This window comes from Sorex araneus, chromosome 1 (genome assembly GCF_027595985.1).
Source record: "Sorex araneus isolate mSorAra2 chromosome 1, mSorAra2.pri, whole genome shotgun sequence".
NCBI lineage: Eukaryota > Metazoa > Chordata > Mammalia > Eulipotyphla > Soricidae > Sorex > Sorex araneus.
The window spans coordinates 293099743-293121780 of NC_073302.1; the positions used below are offsets into that span (position 1 = coordinate 293099743).

Genomic DNA, 22038 nt, shown 5'->3' on the forward strand with positions numbered 1-22038 from the left:
TTTTAATCTTTTAAAAATTTGGTAACCTAAAGTTTAATTTTACAGAACTGCTCATTTAATGCTTCTTTACCTCTAGCAATTACAATACAAACTCATTTGAGATTCCTTAATAGCTTTTATAAAATACTGTCTGCACTCCAAATCTAGACAATGAAAAGTCAGCTTTTGCTAACAGCCAAGGTGAGCTCATTATTAGTAGCTAAATATGGATTGGTGGGTATATTTTAGCAATATGAACATATTTTTTTCTATTTCATTTTTTAAATAAAAATCTTTAAAAAGTAAATAATTTTTATTTTGAAAAATATGAGGAGGGAGAGAAAAAGATAGTTGCATGTTTATGATATAGCGTTGTCCTCGTCAGAGGGGGGAGACTCTATGTGCACACCTTTACATCTCAGATGTGGGTGAGTCCAGAATGGGAAATGCACCAAGTCCCTTGTTTAAAGGGATGATTCTACAACATGCAAACTAATTGGAAATATGTTCAAGCAAGTTGGCAACCACTTAAGAGACTGAGCTATAAAATGAGCAGTACTTAATTTCTCCAAGAAAGAGCTTTGAATATATAAAAAATAAGAGTAGTGATTAAAAACACAGCACATAAAAACACCATAACTTCTATTACTTTTTAAATACTTCACTTTTAATATAGAGGAAACATACCGTTTGTTATAGTTCACCATGTCTGTATGACGTGGAAGCTGGATTTGCTTCCTTATATACAAGGCTCCTACACTCTGCTCATCAGCTTATCATTCTCTCTTCTATACTAATTTCTAGGCTGATAACACTCAAGTTCATATTTTTATTTTGGGGCAGAGGGTGGGGTGGCGAGTGGACCACACTCTTTCGTGCTCAGAGGCTGTTCCTGGCACATGCTCAAAAATTGCTTCTGGTGGGACTTGTGAGATCAAATGCCTTGCCAAGGATGTGAACCAAAATTTAAACCAAAATTTGAACCAAAAGCCCTAACTCCTGGCTATCTCTCTAATTCCTTAAATCCATGCCTGAAAAATCATTGAGTTCTTGAATTTTCTTAAATTACAGCATTAATCAAGTGTTATTTTGCTTGTCATATATTAAACGTGTGAGTGACATCTATTTTTTCACAAGCCGGGAAAATATTTCCACCTGTTATTATTATGTATTTGAAAGTGAAATTATATGTGAAGATGAATCGGTAAGAGTGTATATGGACAAACATCTCATATTAGGGAAAAAAAGCATAGTCCAGATTTTATTTTTGTTTAAAGAAAATAGAATTTAAGAGCTGTATTTCATTTATTTATTTATTTATTTATTTATTTATTTATTTATTTATTGCTTTTTGGGTCACACCCAGCGATGCACAGGGGTTACTTCTGGCTTTGCACTCAGGAATTACCCTTGACAGTGCTCAGGGGACCATATGGGATGCTGGGAATAGAACCCGGGTCAGCCTTATGCAAGGCAAACACCCTACCTTCTGTGCTATCACTCCAGCCCCCATAGAATTTAAGAGCTTTAACCAATAGGTACCGAGCAGACAACAGCCACCTTGTCCTGTCTGAGAGGCCCCAGGCGCTCTGGAGTCCCGGGTACAGCCTCTTGATGAGCTTATCATAAAATTTATAAATAGCAAAACTCATGATACTGAAATAAGACTTCATTTGTCTTCTTTAATTCATGATTAGATCAGCTGTCCTACAGATGAGGACTGCCACCAATGGAGATGACCCAAATTAGCAAAGCCAAGCAGGTAAGAGACATAGAGTTAAAAAAGCAAGAGCTCATAACAATGTCACACTCAGGGCCAGAGTCATAGTACAACGGGTAAGGCACTTTCCCTGCACATGGCCAGGTTAAATCCTCAGGAGCATGTATGTTTCCCGGGCCCTAACAGTGGTCCCTGAGTTCAGTACCAGGACAAAGTTCTGATCACTGCCGGGTGTGCCTGCCACCACCACCCTCCCACCCCAACAACAAAAGACTTTGAAGAATAAAACAGTTCTATTAGATAGTCTACACGATTCCAATGCAACCCTATGAAAAGTTCATTCAAATTTCTCTTGGATGAATAAGTTTTTCAGCACCTAAAAACCGAATAGATAAACTCTGGGCAAAATGAGCCACCGATCTACCTAATAGGGCTTGCTACCCAGTAATTTCATTAAATACTCACAACAGCTCTGCAAGATATTTTATTATATTCATATTTCACAGAGACTCCTTGGAAAATTATATAAAAGCCAATCCAAATCTATTAGTGAATTTTTGCTTTTTATATCACTGTATCACTGTAAGCCCGTTGTTTGTCAATTTACTCGAGCGGGCACCAGTAACCTATCTATTACACTCAGCCCTGAGATTTTAGCAGCCTCTCCTTACTTGTCTTTCCCAACGATTGGAGGCTCTTTCAGGGTCAGGGGAATGAGACCTATCGTTACTGTTTTTGGCATATCGAATATTCCACAGGTAGCTTGCCAGGCTCTGCCATGCAGGCGATACTCTCAGTAGCTTGCCAGGCTCTCTGAGAGGGATGTATATATCTGTTACTGTATTTGGAATATGAATACGCCATGGGGAGCTTGCCAGGTTGTCCCAGGTGGGCAATAGACTCTCGGTAGCTTGTCAGGTTCTCCAAGAAGGAGAACTAGGCCATTAATGATGTGGTGCGGCAGCAAGAGCTTCTGGGAGTTTCATTTTATAGTCTTTGGATGTTGGCTATTGATTGAATTACAGGGAGCCGGGGACAGCTTCTGGGTATGACTGCCTAGATACTGGAAAATGGGGGATTTTATATATTTAAACAAAAAGTTTGACCTCTTAGCTACTTGCGATGGTAAATTTCTTGAAAACAAAAATATACTTCTTAATCATTTTTGTATTCCTAGGTATTTACAAATTAGCCTTTAGAAATTGTCTGCAATTGTTCTAAGATTCAATCTGCATATTCTCCAAAGTATACATACCATAATGATCACAGCTTCATCCTTCCAAAAATTAATCTCCACTGGACAGAAGCATAATTCATATTGCATGCTGTTTATTGCATTAAATAAGTGTGCTTCCCAAGCAATCTGAACAATTGACTCCCAGGTTTAGCAATCTCCTCAGCTGGGGGCGCCTCTCTCTCCTCAGCAGGTGATTCATACATCTCTTGGCTCTCCTACAGTCTCTGTTATCCAACCTCGATGAACATCCCAAACTGCTCAGATTGGGGGTAGCTTTTACCCACCTTAAAGGACCTCTCTCCTTAGACTAATTTATAATACTCCCCTTTAGGCATACAGGCCTATTTATACTTTCCAAAATATCTTGTTTCCAACTATTTCTGACTCCCTTGAATTTTCACAGTATCTTTGAACCCTGCTCTCTGGAGGATGGGTTGATGGGAAGAGTGTAGACCAACTTCTGACTATGGTTTTAGGCATGGCAATCTCTAGGACCTCATTGCTTCATTGGTGAGATGAAAGAACTGTGCTCCAGACCACAGCTTGTGAACTACCGTTAAGCTTTTCTTTTGGATCTGGAATTTGAAAGTATCGAACAAGAGATTTTGTTAATGTTACAATCACACATGAAAAAATGAACACGCATTTTATGATAGTACCTTAATTACCTAAACCGAAGAATGGTTTGAAAGAAGGATCCTGGAGATATTCAAATACATTTCCAAAGGATTTACTACAAGCCAGCTAAATGATGTCTGCTAAAACACTTCAACATTATTTGTGTTTCATCTAGGAAAAAAGAAACTAAAAGACACTCATTCCCCAGTAGGATTCTTCTCTAAAAAACATCTTAAATTATTTAACAATATTGCAAGTTTGGAAATTTTAAATCATTACTCAAATCTTCACTGGTTAATTGCTAAATTTTGGAGGTTGGAGAGTTCTAGGGAACAATACACTTCCAAAGAGTTAGTAAGCAGGACTATAGGAATGGAAAATAATGCAAGTTTTTTTTTAGCCTTTTGTAGAACTTCAGCATTTTTTTCTATTATGCATGTATTAAACCACAGTGGCATTACCAACATTATTTATTATTAACACAAATTGTATTTTATATTTAGTTACTGCAAAGATCTTAAAATATTCGTAATGATTACCACTTAGGTTTGCCATAGGTTTTATTTCATACTATTTTGAAATGTATGCACATCACTGTATTCTTTCATATTCTGAAAACCTTATTTCAATATGATTGCTTTCTGGGGCAGTTTACCTACTTCTACTTTGTACAATTAAAAATTTCCTGAAAAGAGATCAAAGACTGCCAAAGGGTAGAGAGAATTCCATGGCAAAAGCATTTCTAGTTCCTATGTAAAGAGAAACCTCATAATATTTTCATAAAGGCAAGTATAGGAAGTAGTTAAACTTCTACCTGCTTCCAGATCTCCTGATTTTCGAGAAAAGAATTCAGGCATGCCAGTTCATGCCTCTCCTAAGTCACCATTATAATGCTTATGAGGCCTCATAAGCTTAGATACTCCGTATCAAGGAAAAAAACTGGGGGCCAGAGCAATAGTACATTTGTTTGGGCTTTTGCCTTCTCTGTGGCCAGCCTGCTTTCTATCCCGGCACCCCATATGGTTCCTTGGATCCACCAGGAATGATCCCTGAGCACAGAGTCAGGAGGAAGCTCTGAGAATTTCTGGGTTTTTCCTCCCCTCAAATTTAATTGACCTAGTATAAAATATTCCAGAAATAAATAGTATTTTAAATCCAAATTTTAGTTTCAGCATTTGAATGACATGACCTCTAATGGAAAAGTTTATGAGAAAGTTAATTTTTCAGGATGCTCTGTTCTCAGAGACACTTGTTTCTAAACAATATCTTATCAACGGGACATTGATGGGAAATCAGAACTGACATCATGTGGTTCCATTTAAATGGCCACTAAGCGCAGTACAAAGGATCAACAGATATGTCAAAGGTCAAAGGACCTTTGCCAATATAGCTAAAGAATGTAAGCACCAGGTTCTTGAGATATCATTAGTTGTTGGATGAAACTATAAATGAATCTGATTATTCATAATAAACGCCAAGTAACCCTTCAGGTACAAGAGTGTGGAAAGCAAACGAAATACTTCCTGCCAAACTATGGCTCCAGACCACCCACACTGTTGGTCTGTGAGAAATGGACAATATCAATTCTTACCCCAGAACTAGGCAACCATAATTTTATTTTAGTGAGATCTCCACATGATTTGTGCATGCAGGGAAAGTTTGAGTTGAGATGCATCATCAAAGGAATGTCAGAGCTGGAAAAGAGAGCATCTAGCTGGAAAAAAATATAGAATGGAAAAATGTATAGTTGCAGAGACTTATGATATATCTCTGTAATTCCTTGATTTGGTTTTGGGGGCCACATTTCCTGGTGCTTGGAGGCCCTTTTCTAACTTTGTGCTCAAGGGTGGTTACTCCTGGGTGCTCCTGGCACCTGCCAGTGCTGGGGACTGAAGCTGGGACTCCCTGGTGAAGAGCATGCACTCATTTCCTAGAGCCAGCTCTCTGACTCTGGCTGTATGACTTTTAACATCTTTATTGAAGCATATTTTATATATCATAAAATTACCTCTTGCTAAACTTTAGAAAATTGAGACAATTCTACTGTCATAACTCCTGTTCAGTTTCAGAATACTTCCATAATCCCCCAGGTTTCCTCATTCCTCTTCACAGTCAATCCTCTCTTCCACCCCTCCCTAGATCATTACTCATGTTCTGGTGCTTAGGAAGTCATCTTGGGTGGAAACTTCAAACTAAATGGAATCATATAATACCTAGGTGTTGAGTGTGTGTGTGTGTGTGTGTGTGTGTGTATCTGGCTTCTTTTACATAGCATGATACTATGGGGCTCACCCATGAGAATCAGTAATATTTTTCTGTTGAATAAGAATAAACATATAGGGGCAGAACAGTGGTGTAGCGGGTAGGGCATTTGCCTTGCATGCGGGATACCTGGGTCAATGCCCGGCACCCTATACAGTCCTCCAAGACTGCCAGGAGTGATCACTGAGTGCAGAGCCAGAACTAAGCTCTGAGGTCCACCAGGAATAGCAGCCCTCCCCCACAAAAAAAAACTCCAAATACTCTTTCTTTCTTTCTTTCTTTCTTTCTTTCTTTCTTTCTTTCTTTCTTTCTTTCTTTCTTTCTTTCTTTCTTTCTTTCTTTCTTTCTTTCTTTCTTTCTTTCTCTTTCTCTCTTTCTCTCTCTTTCTTTCTTTCTTTCATTCTTTATTTCTTCCTTTCATTCTTTCTTTCTTCCTTTCTTTCTTTTTTTTTAGGGTGCTAAAAAAAACACCCAATGGTGCTCAGGACTTATTTCTGGCTCTATATTTAAGGACCACCTCTGGAGCGCTTGAGGACCATATGAGATGCTAGGATCAAACCTTTGTCAGGCATCTGTAAGGCAAGAGGCCTACTAACTATACTATCTCAGGCTAAACATACATTTATGCATGTAAATTTGTAAATTTATATATTTAGCTGTACTAAACATATGTTTTCAATATGCATTTATTACATTTTATTAAACCATTTACCAGCTGATGAATATAATTTTTTTTTACCAGTTTGGGGCTAATTGTGAACTAATAGTGCAATGAATATTTGAAAAAATTTTAATAAGTTTACCAGTCTTTATGTTTCTCTAGCACTTTTTATAATTATCAATCATCAATCTAATTTGCAAGTAATGAACTAGGAAAAAGACAAAGATTCAACCTGAGTCCTTAGTTTCCTCTGAGTTATTTTCTCAATAACTGTGTGTGCACAAAGTGAGCATCTCCTAATCTAAGACCTATGCTGCCACTTGGATTTAAAAAAGTCCAGTTTTGGCATAACTTTACAGCAGGGTAAAGGATCCCCAACTTTTTAACCTGACCTGGATACAGATATTCGGGTTGGTGAGTTGGAAAAGGAAGTGGGAGTTTATATTATGCTACCAGGTTTGTAGGACAACCTAGTAAGTGGAGCAAGTGAAAGGGTGGAGTGAATCACCGAATCTAGGAAACAAATGAAACTTATGAAGGCACTTGGGCAGTGATTTTAGGTGATTGATAGTCTTCCTAAGCATGTCCAAGCCTTAGGTCTCTTAAAGGCTACAACTGGTACACAGTGTGGTACCCCACTGGGTCCAATAACACAAAGTGTTTACCAGGCTACTGCACCCATGTGGAGTTCCTTCATAACGCTGCCGCTACCTAGGAATGACTCTCTCCAGGCTTCCTTGAAGCCACAGTTAAGGAAGTAAACGAGAGAAGAGCAGAGCAGACTGCAGATACTGTGTCAAATACCACATGAATGAAGCTAAATGAGGGACATCACATTGTGATGCCCAATCTTTTTTGATTTTATATTTGTTGCTGTTGTCCTAAGAGAGCAAAAAAAATTGTTTTTATTGAGGAATCATAGTTTACAATAATCTCCCCCATTGATTTAAGAATTTGTTTATCACAAAATTCAGATGGAAATGGGGATAAATGGGATTGGAAAAGGTATCAAAGGTATAAATTTCCGGTTATAAGTCGGTGATCTACTTTTCAGTTCACCCGAGATGCTGACCAGATGTAACTGTGGAAAAGGATGACATGAGGCAAAAGCTCTTTTCAGTTGATTCCCACAAGGACTTTTTCAAGAAGCTAGACATGAGCGATGGGGAAAAGGACCAGAAAGTACAAAAGTCATGGGTGACAAGACCAAAAAAAAATTATGTAATTCAATAAGTAGGTATGAGCTGGGATAGCAAAAGAATTGCGAAAAAGAATTCCATCAAATTTAACATGGATTGATTCAAATCCTTATTATTCTGGCATCAGAATGAAGATTATTTATTTAAAAGGCTTCTTATCTAAACTCTAAAGAAAACTTTAGGGTACAAAAATTTTATTAATGTCCGCCCCTTTGATTTTTGAAAGCCTTTGCCTCTCATTTCTTCCAAATGTGGTTAAAACAGAGGAATTAAAATTTCACCTAAAAATAAAAAGCTATCATTGACTATGCAATAACATTATGTTGGTTTATTCCCTAAACCATAATTATATTGCTTCACCATTTTGCCCCGTGTCATTTACTAAGACAAAGTTATGTATAAAAATACTAACAATTATAGAGGTTTAAAAAAACACTGAATTTAAACAGTACTTTAATAGAATAAAAAATCAACTTATCTCAGCATGACTGCATATTTGACTTAAAATGTACTATTTTTGTATGCCATTCACCTTATGCCCTCATGCATAAGTGTCTTTCCATTGTATAGGTGTTTGATGAGAGAACTCTAGTCTAAAATATATGAACTCCAGTATGTATTTTTTCACTACAAAATAAAAATGGAATGCATTCACACTGTGAAGCGTTCCTGAGACCAGTCTATACTAAACTGTATATCGCTTCCCCTACCAAATGCACTTCTCAGACACCAGTGAGATAACTACCAGTTTAACTCCACTATGTTCGATTCCTCCACCCCTCTCAGAGAGCCCAGCAAGCTACCGAAAGTATCGAGCCTGTGGGGCAGAGCCTGGCAAGCTACCCGTGCATATTGGATATGCCAAAAACAGTAACAATAAGTTTCTCAATGAGAGACGTTACTGGTGCCCGCTCGAACAAATTGATGAGCAATGGGATGGCAGCTTATGATACTATTTACCAGAGAGGTACCACAGTACACAATCAGGGACTCAGTTTCCCAAGATTGTCCTCTACTGTTAGAGTCTGCCCTAAATCCCAGTTCTTTCCCATGTTTCTAACCAACTGTCAGTGAATGAGAGTTTATTTACCAGGACACCCTCAGGCACAATTTATTCTTCAAAGAGGCTCAAGAAACTTAGGAAACCCATTTCCTCCTGGAATCTGCAGTTATCTGGGAAAGATATCATTTGGGAATGGCTAGATTAAGAACCGTATCAGGCTAGCGATAAGGAAAGGGCACATAGTTTGCATGACCTGTTCTCAGACCACGTTCTCCATGAGTTTACTAAGCTGGAGGCTTCTGGAAACTCTTCATTTTGAGTTTCAAATTGAGCCGTCATTACACAGGCATGGCTGATGAAATCATTGGCTAGTGACAAGTGAGCTCCTCCCACAGCTGCAATTTGCTCCTAGCAAATCAGGGATCAGTCTCATCCCCTGCTCTTCAACTAGTTCCCATGTCTTGTGTTTTTAAAAAAAAAAAAAACCACTAGTGTGGCTGCTCTACCTCATATCTCTTCATTCTCAGCAAAGGAAAACAAATTATCAAATGCTTCCTTCTCAGCAATTCTGACTTTAGGGGGGAGAAACTTCAAACAATAATAGTGAGTTTTTTGTTGAAATATTGAATGTAATCAAAGTAAAGTGAAATTTATCAGTTAGGTGGGGTGGGGGGCTGGGGAAGTAGGGGAGTGGGGTGAGGTATACTGTAATTCTTGGTGGTGGAATATGTGCACTGGTGAAGGGATGAGTGTTCGAGCATTATATAACTGAGACTTAAACATGAAAGCTTTGTAACTTTCCACATGGTGATTCAATAAAGGAATAAATTTTAAAAAAACAAAAAAATAAAAGTTAAATGAAACAAGAGAAAAACTAAAAAAAACCACATTAAGCATAGTAAAATATATATTTTTTAATTTTATTTTAAGCAACTTGGTTTGTGAGACTGTGTGGTATGGTTTCATACATAATACATTTATAGCACCACACTCTTCATCAGACTGGCTGCTTCCCTCTACCACAGTCCCAGTGTCCCCCCCCAAACCCCACCACCACCCCTATCTCTCCAACCAAAGATACTTTTAACACTCTCATAATAAGAAAAATTAAAAACTTAGTTTAGTAAGTAAGAGTAAGAGTGAAAACCAAATATGTAGGAGCAATGTATTTTGGTCATTTGAATGACTAAATACCTATTTCCTATTATCAAAATATCACCCACAGGCAGGAAATATATTTATGTCATTATTTTTATAACACAAAGACAACTAAAAAAATTGGGGAAAGTTTCTCCATTGCAATACCAAATTATTACTTTTGTTAGACACAACATACTTTTATTGAATAGGAAGGTTCGTAAAGCTATGTAAAATCCTTCTTATTGATTTCCAAAGCTTAAGGCCACATTACACTTTAATTGCTCTTAAAGAATTTTCTAAGAGGACCAACCTAAGATTCATAATTGCTTTGAAAAATTCAGTGAATATCCTCTGAACAGTATAGGGGCTGAGAAATGGTGATGATTTTCACTGTTGTAGGCAGCCTGGAAACTCAATGATCAACTGGAGTCATGGCAACATTTAGACTCTACTGAATTCATTTATTAAACACACTCTTTCATTCCCCTCCACTTGTCTGACCCTCACTCTTAAAAACTGGATATGAATTTTATCGATTAACTACATAATGAAAGCTATATCAGGAAAAAAATACTAAATTAAATTTAATACAAAGGTATGGTACCACTACAAAGGTAGGTCAACCTGTACCTGTGGGACGAGTGCATCAGCATCCTGATGGAGACTTTAGGCTACCTATTAACCCCAAATTGTCATTATGCCTTTGGCCAGACTCCAACAACTTGGGGCCAAGTTTACCAAGAAATTAAATGGCCAAAAGTTAGGTACATGGGAGCTTTTCCCACAAACCACCTCTGGCTCAGCTATACAAGCTCATTTATTGGCCTTATTTCAGAGACCCATAAATAAATGTGGGAAGAGATCAAAAGCTGCGGTTAATCTTGGACCCACACATGGTTGAACAGACCAGGGTAAATTGGAAGGGAATGGGTTGGCCTGGGGTCTGCCCAAGCAGAGCCCCTGGCAGCCACTTGCTTCCACAATCCAAAGTTACTGCCATACCCCCAGTCTGACTCCACCGTCTCAGGAAAAACCTCACCAAAATATAATCTGCTAAAAATTCAGGTATGTGGGTTTTGTGACTGAATTCTCCAGGCTTCCTCAGGGTCAGGATAGGCTACCTTCCCCACCTTTCTGTACTTCTGGAAGCCTCAGCAGTCATAATCACACCCTAAAGCGGCCACCCAATTGAAAAGCTACTCCAGCCTTACCATTCTAATAAAAATACTGAATTCCCTGAACAATTACCATGACCTCTTAGCACCTGTGTTGTAAACCATAATGCACAAAAGGAAAAGGAGAGAGAGCACAAGAAGGAAAATGCCTCCCATACAGGGAGGCTGGGGGTGTTGGTTGAGTGGTGGAAGATGGAGGAAAGGAAATAGGGGACATTGGTGGTGAGAAATGTACACTGGTGGAGGGATGGGTGCTGGATCATTGTATGACTAATACCCAATTATAAACAGCTTTGTAATGGTCTATCTCATGGATATTCAATTTAATTTTTCTTTTTTTAAAGTAATGTGGAGTTATTGCCCAGTCCAATCAGCTCAATCAGTGGCTGAATAAATAACAGTACTCCTACATTAAAAAAAAACCGGAGTACTCAGTTTCCTCTAATATATAGACACTGTTTATTTAGTAGGGATTTTTCTAACATAAAATGAGACTTATTATTCAGAAGAACAAGGTGGAGTTCAGCTATGCTCTTTCTTTCTGTCCATTAAATATTAAAAGCACAATGTCATCATGACTAATGTCATTACTTGGTTTGGCACCATCTTCTTTGAAGAAGCATTTAAATAGAATATTTTTGTTTTATTTCAATTCATTATTTTTTTTCATTTTACTAGCAAGGTATTAGAGAAATAAGAGGTTAAATTGAACCTCTGAAGTCCTTGGTAAGGTCACTCTATTAAGTTATACTGACTTGCTTCCTATAAACTTAATAAGCGTCCTGAAAGCCATCAGGATCCAGCTGGTTCATGAATAGGGAGTTCATATAAAACAGATAAATAATTAAAAATGTGCCTAGCCAACAGAATTGTCTGCAATGCATCTATCGTCTTTGCTCTTAAAGAAAGCGATCGGCCACTAGGCTCTTGGGGATCAAAACCATAGATGAAAGAGAAGTTGGAGGTTATAATAATACTAGCTATCATGTGCCAATGTATAGAATGTGGGCAATCTAAGCAAACCGAAAGCCATCCTAATCTTTCTTCACTCCCTCCCTCATCCATTCATCCCAGGGAGAAAGTTGAGAGGGCTAAGACATGAACCACGACATGTTCATTTTCAGCACCTCGCCTCTGAAGAACAATATTTGTTGACACATAAAATCTTCAAATACTCAATGAAGCACGTATCCACTAAGAAAACTTTGTATTAGACTCTCAGGAGTGAAATATTTGGCTCTTGCTTGTTTTGGGATTTTCTTAAGAAATTCTGTAGGGCAGGAGAGATATAGTACAGAAGTTTTGCATGTGATTCACTTCTGTCCCATTCTCAGCACTGCATATGATCTTCAGAACACTGCCAGAAGTAATCCCTGAGCACAGAGTCAGACTTAAGGCCATAAAGCAGCCTAATGTGGTTCAATAACCAAACAAACTTCCTAGAATGACAGTATTACTGGGCCAAACCCAAACACAGCAATTCTAATAAAGACATCATTCTGGGTCGAACTATTCATTTCTCTGTCAGCTTTGACTCTTGCAAAGGAGGTGAGCCTGAATGTCTTCCAAGACTGCTCCTCCCTCTGCCGGGCTGAGTGTCTGGCCTGATCTCCTCCTGCCTCTTTTCTGTTTGCCTCCCAGCTTGCTTAGAATGCTGTGAAAGGCCATTGAAAAAGACATATGTGAGTTACTGTCAACTCAAGCAAGACCGAAAACAACGGGGAGTACTGGCCCCAGCTGGAATATTAATTTGACATCTCTCGGCTTCTCTTGGGCAGCACTACGCTCAAGAATTTGGGTGACCCAGAGCAGGACTTCGCAAGCTTTATTCTAACTGTGGTCCTTTCCAAACTTGTTTCCTTCCTGTGCCCTCACCTACATATCTTAGCAGTGGGTCCCTAGACTCACAGTGTGGCCCTTTATTTAGTTTTCTTTTTAAACCTGAGAAGCCCCTTTGGACTCTTCTGGGACCCATAGAAAGGGGACCGACGGCCCCTTGTTAAGAATGGATAGTTTAGAGAGTTTTATTTATGCTTATTAATGAGCATCCTAGGTATAATTGCAGTTCACCAATAGTATATTTAAATAAATTGTTTCTAATTTTCCATAACAGTTAATGAGCTTTCAGAGAGTAATGCAACTTAAAATAAACAAAGTATTACTCTGAGGAATAAGACCATTGTGAACCTTTGTACTGTCGGGGTCCCTATGTGGAGCTAAGTCAACCTGATTTGTTGGCTCTGTGCTTAGGGATCACTACTGGAAGCACTTGGGGGACCATATACAATGTTGAGGATCAAATTCAGGTCAGCTGCATGCAAGGCAAGTGCCCTCCCGGTTGCACTAACCCTAATTTGTTTTTAATATAATTTCTAGTCTACTTACCTCTACCATCCTCAGGCTTATCCTGGCACGGCCCATTGCCACCCCAGGCTACAAATAACTTCTGTTGAAAGAGATTCTGTGGAATCTCTTCAGCTTCCTCCTTCGAAATTTACTCCACAGTCGACTTAAGAAGTTATCAATTTTTAAAAATTGATAGCCATTCATTAAACACTTCCTATGTGACAAATGCTTTGTGCTCATTTATTCCTTGCCACATAAACCTTTACAGAAGAGGCTATGTATCACATGTTAAGTGCAGAGGAAACCAAAACTCAGAGGGTAAGAACTCAACTCAGAATTTCACAGAGCTCTTAAATAAATTGAGGTGTTAGACTAATTGCTGAGAATTTAAATTGTTAAGAGAAGGGCAACAAAAAATAGTAAAGGGTGCAAGAAAAAAGATAAAACACCAGGGCTGGATAGAAAGCACAGGGCATAGGACGCTTCAAGTTCCTGTGGCCAACCGGGATTCAATCCCTGGTATTCCATATGCTCCCCTGAGCACTGCCAGGAATAATTCTTGAGTCTGGATCCAGGAGGAAGTGCTCAGTACCACAGGGTAGGCAAAAAAAAGGCAAAAACAAACAAACACCACCAGGTGTCTCCCAAAAACAAACAACAAGAAAACATAAAGAACCAAGATTATTCATTTATAGTCAAGATATCTGTCTTATAAAATGAAAGACACTCTATGGAAAGACGCAGGAGATAGCAGCGCTGTGTTCAGGGGTCCAGCAGGATAGTCAACTGTAGCAGGGAGAAACCTTGCATAAAAATTTGACCCAAACACTTGAAAAGAGAAGTGAAGAAAAAAATCTGTATTTTGAGGGCAAATAAATAATTTCCTATCGTGTTTTAGCTTTCAATAACTTAAAAGCAAATTTTCACTGTGAATAGGAAGGAAAAGAATAATAGATTTAATTATGATCTTAAAACTAAGTATAATACACTTAAATAAGTGCCTCACAATTGTCTGCTTAATGTACTTTTTCTTTTTTTCTGGCAGCATAGGGGTGGACATGTTTGACCCACATGTCCATGCTGAGGGCTCTGTGCTTGGTGTCATCCCTGGTGGTCTCAGGGTACCACATGAGAGACCAAGGACTGAATGGGGTCAGCCACGTGTAAGGCTATGTCTTTACCCCTAGACTACTTCTCTGGCCCTTGTCTGTTTAATTTTTAGTTCTGTCATCAAGAGACAATATTGTAGGGGTGAGGGAAATTGCACAGAGGCCAGGGGATTCTATACCAGAGTTGGGGTCTCCAGTACCATGTACCCCTCCTCCAGCCACCCAGTGCTGCTGGATGTAGCCCTGAAGGCTCCAACACCATTGGGTCTAAGCACTGCCTCGTATGAGCCTGAGCATAGAACCCACCAGCCCACTTGGCTCAGGCATGCACTGGACTGGAACCATGATCTTCCTGCCTGGAAGCTTCCCCTACCCCAAATAAAATGAAAATGGAGAAAAGAAAATGATGCCACAGCTGAGCACATCTTCTCTAATCCCCTGTCGCATCCAGCCCCAAAACTATCATGTTAATAGATGTGTAGAATTTTTGTGAGGATATGTGCTAGATCAATGACAGGTCTTATATGAAGGGAAAAATACAGGCCTTTGCAAACTTCTCTCTTGGGGATTTGAGCCCTCATTTTTCTAGGCATTCATCTCTCCCTGTGATGTCCAGGGCCCCGATGTGTGTGACCAGCAGCTGTGCCCACACCGGCTGCATAATTGGAGAAAAAGATAGTGGTTTGAAGCTCAGCTTCAGACTCACCATTTCTGTCATCTAAGATCCATAGGCTTTTGGCAAATCAGCTTTTTCCTAGCTATTTCTTGGCTGACAGCAGGTGAAAGATTTAAGATGAGAATTAATTACATTGAAATAAAGCTACCAAGGGATGTGCCAATGAGAGCTGCTCATTGGCCCCAAAGGATATAAAATGTCAGAGAAACAGCAACAGCAATATATCAATGAACGGATGTTTCTGGTGCTTGACAAAACATATTATATAAACAAAGATATGTGGGCTGTAACAAAATTAGAGGAGCATAAACCACCACTTTTCTGCAGATACAGTAGTTCAAATCGAAGGACTGCTCAGTGTATAGCACTGAGGATAAACGCAGCAGCCTGGTATAGTTTTAACACTTCATTTTTAATTAAAAATAAGGGAAATTAAATTAAAATAAAGTTTATTAATTAGAAATTGAATTCTATTAAAAGGATCAAATTAGTGATAATCTCAAAGGGATGCTTAAGCCTTCATGTTCTGTTTGCGGTTTTAAGTAATAGTTATTATTTATAATGAAATGTTAAATTTTAATTAAAAAATACTTTTTGGGGAAAGAGGATTATTTCTTCTTTACTTTTTATTGAAGCACTGTGATCAATAAAACTATTTACAGTTGAGTTTCAGATGCATAATTTGCCAATATAAATGCCGCCACCAGTGTCAACCTCTCTCCACCTAAACCCACTTCCCTCCTGAACCCCTACCTCACTGACAGGCACATTTTTCAGTTTGGTTGTTGTCATTTGAAAAAAATACTCTTTTCAGTACCTTCAAAAATCTTATAGACTACACTTACATCCTTTAATTTTGTCATATAACTTGAGAAAAAGAAATCTATCACAGTGCAAGGGTGATTATGAGAAAAACCTACCGAAATTATTTTTAGGCCATACTGAGATTCCTTTTTCTCTAGTCTATTAAAATATAACTCAACAATCTATTAAAGTATTACAAATATTATCATATTATAATTACATATATTATAATATATGTAATTATTATATGATAATATATGTAATCATTATTTTGTAATATATTCTATAATATTACAATAATATATAATATGTCATAATATATTATAATATGTCACATGATAACATATAATATAACAATTACACACATTGTTATGATATTGTAATATTAGTATTACATACATATAAAATGTCCAAACACTTTATATGTACAGTTATAGTACACACATAGACATGGAAATGCACACAGCATATAGATATATATGCCATAGGGATCTACACATACCCATACACATGCACACACATATACATTCACACGTGCACACACAGATCCCAGATCAAGATATGTTTCATTTTTAGGACTTTGGTGGACTTGTAGCTCCTCCTAATTAGTTATCTATTTACTCCCAAAAGGAAAACATAATTTCTACCTCTAATATCAAAGGCTAAGTTTTCCTGTCTTTTGAATTTTATATACATTGATTTTATGCAATAAAAAATTCTTACTGGGGGACAATGATAAAGTATAGGATTTGAGGCACTTGCCTAGCACATAGTAGACCTGATTTCTATCCTTGGCACTCAGTATGGTTCTCCTGAGTCCCACTGGCAATGACCCCTGAGCACAGAGCCAGAAGTAATCCCGGAGCCTCAGGGTATGGCCCCCAAATAAAATGTAACAACAATTTCTTATTACTTAAGAAGACATCAACTAACATTTTAATATCAACCTCAATCATTATAGGAAATTTTTAGCATCAGTTACAAATTTGAGTGATTCTCAATAAACTAGGTGTCCATTAGGCATGGTATGCTCAACTGGGCACTGGCTCTGGGCATATCAGGATTCAGATCTCAGGACCTTGTCTGAATTATTACCCAACATGTTCCTTTAGCTCCCCTATCCCACCTGTCACTCATTCAAATCAATCTACTTATTTCAATAAAACACCCATCACATAGACACACAAAAACAGATATTTATATCTTCTATGCGTACATTTCTGAATTTTTGTAAAGGATAAAAGCCATTCTGAGGGGACTTCTGAATGTCATCGTGGAGGAGCTCCCTACTACGTGTCCATTGCGACCCTGTTCAAGTGTCTCTAGTCTGAGACAAGCATGCGGCAGGGAACGGTCCTCATCAAACTGACAGGAAGGCTGCTCCTGGGAAACTTAATATACTCGCTGGATTCTTCGAGCAACTGAAATAAAATACATCCCTACTCACTATTCACACTGCTCTAGACACTCGTTAAGTATTGAATGATTCCAAAAGCTACTTCAAAGACTTAAAAAATGAAAGAGACCTTCTCATTGGGGGAGGAGTAAGGGAATGTGTGAAAGCACGGCTCCCAGGAATCCACCTGGTAAAAGAGGCTATTATTCCATTTTCCCACTGAGGACTTAAAGGGCACCCTGCATCCTTCATATGAAACACAGTGAACCAAAATTCTACCCAGACACATGGCGAACACTTATTTTCAGATTAGGTACCTAACAACTGTGCTATCCCAAATGGATGGATTTGGTCCATAGATTAATTCAAGGCCTCTCATGCTTTAATTTTATTCCAATTAGGCTTGCCTTGTGGAGATAAAAATATATCTGACTTTAGAAAAAAAGTATTGTGGGGGAGGGGCACGTTGGAAAGAAATTTTTTGCCGCATTTATTTTTACACGCAGGCTTAGACAGGAAAGAAGCCATCGAGGGCAGCTCTGCCCATGCGCTCTCATCCTGGTCCTGTCTTCTCATTAGAAACTCATTACCAGCCTCACACTGGGCCGCAGAAACTCCGGAGAGCAAACTAGGTCAAGGTCAGGGGAAATTCATTTGTGGTCTCTGCCCTTCTGGGTCTGCAACGTGTCCCCAGGGGCTTCCAATTTCAAGCCTTGGCTGTTTGCCCTTGGGCTGAGACCTAGCTGTGATGGCAGGTGAGCCTGTAATTCCCAGGGAAGAACAGTAAGATCAAAGAATAATAAGATTCCCATGCAGACATGGAGTCGTGGGAGAGGCGGTCACCAGCTCCCAGCCAGCCGGGCCCCTGTTCATCCCGGTGGGAGAGGCCCCTCTGGAAGGCAGGTGTCCGAGCAGGCCGACGGTGTGAAATCGGGACTTGGCAATCTCCTAAGGTGCTATCACGGGGCTCCCCTGTGTTTAATTTACCAAGAAAGGCCAAGCTCAGTAAGCGAGAGGCTAGAAATCACAACAGAAAGCTTGAAAACAAGAGGATTTTTTTTTGGTTGAAGTGTGGTGGGGGAAAGGCTATTTCTCCTCCTCTCTGTTGCATTGACCAGACGCCTCACCCCAGCAGAGTGGCGGCTTGGGTACTTGTTTGTGCTGCTCATCACACTCAGCACTTTGGGTTATCCTCCCCCGGGGCTGAGGGAGGGAGTCCCCAAATCCCACACACTTGATTGCAGCCCCTGGGTGGGCGTGGAAAACCATCCCCTCAATAAAAACACCAAAGTCCTGCAGTTCCGGGGTAAAATAAGTTTAGGTTGGTTAGAACAGAGAGGGCTGCAAGCAGGCCCCCCAGCTGCTGTCTGTCCTGCTAGAAAGGACTAGGAGAGTCCCCTGCCTTTAACTGGACCTTGAGGGAGCTTTGCTGAAGGTGGGTCACCCAGGGTCACAGCTGTGTAAATATCCCAGCCTTTGTTCTGAACAGACCTGCTCCCTTGTTCTTCATGGATCTGTTCAAGGGAACAATGACTCCTGTGTCTAAAGCCTGAGGGGGGGCGGAAGTTGCATTCATTCCCCGGCTTGGCGGGGCTGGGGCTCCACACCTGGACAGCTCTGCAGGCACATTCTAAGCTTTGCTAAGGGCACTGCTGGAGGGACAGTGGAGGTACAAATCGGAGCTAAATCAGCACAAGGGAGGTGGTGCTGAGGATCAAATTCGAGGTCTCAGTCTTCAGCAGGCTGGCAAGAGAGGTGCTTTTGCCACTGAGCTACATCTGGGGACCCACACCAGAGTTCGAATGGTGGTTTTCAAGGTAAGGTGTTGCATTTCCCCGGTACTAAGAAGCCCCCAGATCCAGCCTGTGTCACTACATATTCACAAGTGTCCTAGTCTGCTACTGTTTTGTAGATATTGGGAACAAGTCCGAGTGAGTCAAAACCGACTCCTAGCATCATAAAAGGGACTAGTTCAAGATTCATTAAGAAAAGTGATGACACAGGCTAAAACTGACACCAGGATTTTGTGGGGGAGGAATTTCAGAAATGTCTTGGCTAAATGATCCCATCATTAGCACTCCAAATCAAAGACTTCAAAAACCCATTAGCGCCTAGCTGACTTCTACAAGGAGGCAAACATTTTAGCACAGTGTCCTATAACTCTCCTAACAAATATGCCAGTGACATCTTTCTCTTCATTATTCTGGAACTTTATACTTTAAACTTTAAAGAATGAAGTGGTGTTTTCATGCTCTCTAAACTAATAAGTACTGATTTAGATGCATCCACTTTGAATGACTTCAAAACCTGTATTTCTTTTATTGTAGCAAAGGCACTGGGGAACCGTGTCCTCATTTTCATGATTTCCTCCCGGGGTCATCGGGAACAAGCTTCTGGATCTCCCTGAGCACTCATTCTTTTCCATGTATCTAATCTATAAGGATCATTGGTGTGTATACCATTTCATTGTGGGGCCAGAAATAAAAATAAAGGCTGTAGTTGAAGCACAAGAAAATAAAACTTGAATCGATAGAAGTACAGTGTCCCCACTGGAATTTTCCTTGAACGCCAATACCATCATCATTATGGAGTTGATCATTGAGTAACATCAGTTGGTGCTGTACAGGTCCATCTATACACAGATTTTTAAAAAATCTCAGGTTTCACACATATGGAGTTGCTCCCTTGTCACTGTCACTGTCACTGTCATCCCAATGCTCATCAATTTGCTCGAGCGGGCACCAGTAATGTCTCCATTGTGAGACTTGCTACTGTTTGTGGCATATTGAATACACCATGGGCAGCTTGCCAGGCTCTGCCGTAGGGGCGAGATACTCTCAGTAGCTTACCAGCCTCTCTGAGAGGGGCTGAGAGATCGAACCCTGGTCGGCCGCATGCAAGGCAAATGCCCTACCCACTGCGCTATCGCTCCCTTGTATCCACCTTGAATACTGGTTGGGGTTGGTTGAATCCAGGAATGCAGAATCGTAGAGAACCAACTGAAGATTACACAGACTTATGACTGTGGGCAGTGCCAACACCCTTATCCTCTATGCTTTTCAAAGTCCAATGATAGCTATTATTTAGGGAGGTAGATCCCATATGGAAAGTGCATTCAGTTGAGAGAACTTCTAGATATTGCTGTTCTTCTGGGGTTTTCTCATAAGTTCTGGTCAATTCTATGTGTGACTATGATTCATCACAATTCCTGATCTATGAACGATTCTGGAAAGGAACCAGAGGCCAGAGAAGCGGGAACTCTGTCTGGGAGGAGGGATGTAGCCAACAGTCTCTGCACGTCAGAATCCCAGTCAGGGTACTTTTTGAACCCTTGCTATCATTCAGGATGGGGCAAGTTACTCTGAGTAGGAGATAGAATCCTCTCGAACCTTTGCAAATGAACTGGATGTTAAAAAGCTAATTTGTTTTTAAAGTACAAATGCATGTATGATTCTAAACCATTTCTGTATAAAAGTAATTTTTGGAATCACGATCACAAAATCCCATTAATCAATCACCGATTTCTCGGGCGGGCTCAGTAACCTCTCATTTCGTGCTTTCTGTGAGATCTTAGAAGTCTCTCTCGACTAGGCCCTCCCAACGATGTCGCACTGGGGGCTCTTTCAGGGTCAGGGGAATGGGATCCAGCTTGTTACTGGATTTAGCATATGAATACACCATGGGAAGCTTGCAAGGCTGTCCCATGTGGGCAGGAAACTCTCAGAAGCTTGCCAGTTTCTCCCAGAGGGAGAAGTAGGCTATAAGGCTTCTTGGAGCTCGCTTTTAAGTCTCTGGATGTTGGCCGTTGATGGGATTACACACACCTGGGTTCCTCTGCCGGTACCTTCATGCATGAGGCCTGTCTGAATGTGTGGAGAGGGGCCTCCAGCATGGCTGTAGCTAGGTTCTGGTGGTCTTCGGCTGCCGGGAGCTCTGCTCGGGGTGGGGAGGGAAGCTAGAGCCCATCCTCTCCAAGGGGCCCCAGGGAAGACAGCCAGGCGTGCAGGCAAGAGCCTCTCTATTTTTGGAATAGGAAGCTTTTATGTGACAGATGCCCTTAAGGAGACAGACATCTCTTTTGAACTTGTGAGGGAAGAGAAACATTTTCTACTGGAAATAGGGTCCTTGTCCTCCTGAACTAAAAATGCCTCAAAGTCTTGATAATTTATGATGACAAAACCAGAAGACTATTTCATGTAAGCTATTCAAGGACTTAAGATGCTTGCATTTTTCAAGACAGCTGGGCTGGAGGGCTGTACCGCTTATCCAGATTCTATGCCCAGTACCACATGTTATTCTTGTAGCCCCAAAGTGATACTTTAGCACAAAGCCAGAAACAAGCCCTGGAGTAAGTGGGGTTGACTCTCTACCCTCTCATAATTTGATTTATATATATATATATCATTTGATTTATATGTCATATATAAATGCATGTATTTATATGTGATATATGTTAACATATATAAATGCATTATATGTAAAAGCAATACATATATAATGAAATATGTAATCATTTAAATATTATATCCATATAAATGCATATATGTGTATGTATGTTTAACAAAAGTGGAAAGAAAGCATAGACTATTTGTTTTAGGTCTATTAGTGCATATACAATATAAATCTGTAGGTTATTTATCATTTTCACTGACTTAATTACAACCAGCATCTTGCCAATTGCCACTAAATTGCAAAGTCTGTTGTTGTGTCTTG

General features: G+C 39.7%; 1 protein-coding gene across 3 annotated transcripts in view; it reads right to left on the reverse strand.

Annotated features, from left to right (window-relative positions):
- Positions 1-22038, reverse strand: part of FGF14 (fibroblast growth factor 14) — a 622206-nt gene that overhangs the window by 79402 nt on the left and 520766 nt on the right. The window lies entirely within an intron of this gene.